Raw genomic sequence first — 3,307 nt, 5'->3', positions numbered from 1 at the left:
CATTGCTTTCAATACCTCAAAGCTTTCTTGGGAAGCATCATTATGGAGAATTGCCTGAAGGATAGAAAATCCAGACATTCCTCTGCATACTCTAAAATCTATCTTTGAAGTGATCCAAGCGAGAGATCTTCATATCTAGACAGTCCCATTTAGTTCTACCTTTTGATGAATTTTATTTATTTTGGTTTTAAAATGTATACATCTATAGTTCACTTTGTTCTATAAAAATTTTAATATGAATTTTGTTGAACTGTAGACCAATACATTTTTTATCTGAGGAACATTATGGGAAACATTCTATGAAACGCCTATCAAGGTACTGTTGAGAATATTACTCACTATATTTCAAAGTGTCCTTCTTAAGAAGACCCACTGGGAAAACTTCCCTGGTGGTCCAGTGGTTAAGACTCTGCTCTCCCAATGCAGAGGGCACGGGTTCAATCCCTGGTCAGGGAACTAGAGCTGCATGTTGTGCACAGCCTGGCCTAAGACACAAACAAATAAAGATTAAAGTTAAGAAAAAGAAGACCCACGGGGGAAAACTGACCTCTTGCTTTGATACAAAGACATGTTGTACTTCTTTTCTCATGGACACTGACTCAGAATAGACGCTGTTTCTCACTCGGCACAGAGGTGACTTGTGGCCTTTGTCCATCATATGGAACCTCACAGCAACCATTTTGTGGATTCACTCCTAGATTCATCATTCTTTACCTATTTTCTCTGCATTCAAGTATTTCCACTCTTTTACATTTTTGAGTTAGTCAATATAGTACACTGAGTAAACATACCATGGGCTAGGGTAGCACAATTCCTGCCCACATTTGGAGAGAGGCAAACATACCACATTGGGATTGGACAGGAATCCTACCCATGTAGACTCAGAAAGGAGTTCGACCCTCTCTTCTTCCCATAGAGAAGAGTACAAGAAAATCACAAGCTGCTGTCACCTGCCAGGCTACCTCAGCCAGGGAGAGCATTTCAGGGAATGCATTTTGGAGTGTCTTGTAATACCACTCGATTCTCCTGTATAATCATAAAATAAAATACTCAGCACTTTTAAAAAATGAAAACAAGAAACGAGAGTTCATTATTAGGATGAAGTGTTTCCTTCATTTCTGGGGTAGGATGGAGACAGCCTACTGCTCTGAAGGACAGTGCCGGCTTCCTCTGCCAGCCCATCCCTGGAGTAGAAGGCATCAAATGAGAAGACCATGACAGAAGCCAGCTCTTCTGGAATTCCTGGGGCAGGGGTTGGTTGCAGGCGGTGGGAAATAATCCTCACTATCCACCCAGAATGGGGGTAGCTTGTTCTAGTTTTATTTGACTCTACACCAGGACACCCCTCACTCTCTCAAACGCTGACTTGGCCATTAACTTCAGCCTCTCTCCTTAACTCTGCTCTGAGTCTTTCTTTAACCCACTAGTTCTGCTCATTGTCTGCAAAGTTCTACAACTCGCCTAGGCTGCCAGGAGAATCCATGCCTTCTCCACTCCTTTGAGCTAAAGTGAACAACTCTTCCTGGTGTTAAAACATAAAACCTCACATCCCAGAAAACTCAATCCTAGGGAAACAGGATAGCTGGTTATTCCCAGTCTACAGTGAGCACATAGCAAACTGACGGAAGAGACAGAAACTTATTTATTTAATTTCTTATCTAGTACACAACTTGTAAAAAGACAGCGCTGTGAGCAAATATCACAGAACTAAGTTATCTGAGTAGATATGAGCAAGACAGTGATGTCTATAAAATTTAAATCTCATTCTCCTCGCCTGTCAGCCTGTGTCTTTCAGAAATGCCTCTGCTGCCTTTTACCACTCTATGCTCAAGTAATACAACTTTCAAACTAATGCAAGGAAAATGACATAGGACAGTGTATCTTCTATCTAAAAATAAACAATGAATTCTAAATCCAAACAGAAATGATTTTCAGACAATCCAGTTTTATCACATCTACATCTCTCTCCTCCCCCTTTTGTGGAAGTAACAAGAACAACCTATGAATCTATGTCAGAAGACAAAGGGAAAAACAAAACTCTGTGCCCAGGAAGACCTGATTTTACAAACCAGGAGGTGACCAAATTTCCAAAACATCATTGTCATAACCACGGATCAACAGGAAGGGGACACTAGAAGTACATATACACAATAGGACTCACATATTACAAATTAGTCACTGATCCTTTATGCATTTCTTAACTCACCCAGTCTCAGAAAATGTGCACGTAAAGACTCTTATTTACGTTATGGTCTCAGTTGTTCATTTTTGAGCAACCCACAGGGCAACCTATCCACATATGTTCTTCTGGTTTAGTTGCTAAAGTCGTGTCTAACTCCTGTGACCCTATGGACTGTATCCCACACCAGGCTCCTCTGTCCGTGAGATTCTCCATGTGAGAATAGTGGATTGGGTTGCCATTTCCTACTCTAGAGGATCTTCCTGACCCGGAAATCAAACCCGGGTCGCTTGCATGGCAGGCAGATTCTTTACTGACTGAGCTATCAGGGAAGCCCATGAAGAATATTTCCTTAACCATTTCAACAAAAAGAAATTAATGCATAATCATTTCAAAGCTCTGACTTTTAAGTTTCCATGCTTGTTGATATACTGGAGAAAAGACATACTTAGTGGACATCAGAATTGAGAGCCAGATTAACTCGATGAAGCATACATACAGTTCTGCATCCAATTCTGGAGGTAATAAAACCATTCTGTCATGTCTGATGGATGCTTGAACAGATTTTCAGATTTTGAAAGTCTCAAGTTAAGCTTCTAGTTTATTCCACTAAATCTCCAAGGCTTTGTAAAAAATGATCTCTCGTATCTTCACTACAAGACTTGAGTATGAAACTCTCCAGCAGGAAAACATCCTTAGAGCCAGGTATATTTTATAAACAATTATGTGTCTGCATTACCTGAATATAGGAGACCAATGCTGAAGCTGCTTGAAAATAACAACAGGAAAACTGGTGGCCAGTGAGAAAGCCCCAGAGATGGGGCACCAATTTACTACAGACATTTGTGATGAAAGAGGAAAGTTACTTGTCTTAAAGGAAAACTAAAGTCAGACATGGCAAATCTATTGGCATTAAAACCTAAAACTTTGCCTATTTTAAAAGAACTACACATTTTTAAAAACACATGTTACTTTTTAGAGTATTTTTAGGTTTTTAGAGGAGAGAGAGCTCCTAAATGTCCCTTCCCCCTACGCATATGCAATTTCCCCACAAGTACCGCACAATAGAGTGATAATGTATGTTGCCACTGAAGTACCTGAACTAACACATCCTCATCACCCAGGTCC

At 40.3% G+C, this 3,307-nt stretch overlaps 1 non-coding gene across 1 annotated transcript; it reads left to right on the top strand.

Annotated features, from left to right (window-relative positions):
• Positions 1-383: 383 nt before the first annotated feature.
• On the top strand, positions 384-456 carry TRNAG-CCC (transfer RNA glycine (anticodon CCC)). Its single transcript has one exon. It is a non-coding gene; the product is annotated as a tRNA-Gly (tRNA).
• Positions 457-3,307: the final 2,851 nt, after the last annotated feature.

This window comes from Dama dama, chromosome 14 (assembly GCF_033118175.1).
Source record: "Dama dama isolate Ldn47 chromosome 14, ASM3311817v1, whole genome shotgun sequence".
Taxonomy (NCBI): domain Eukaryota; kingdom Metazoa; phylum Chordata; class Mammalia; order Artiodactyla; family Cervidae; genus Dama; species Dama dama.
The sequence above is the reverse complement of the archived record's forward strand: the minus strand, read 5'-3'. Positions and strand labels throughout refer to the sequence as shown.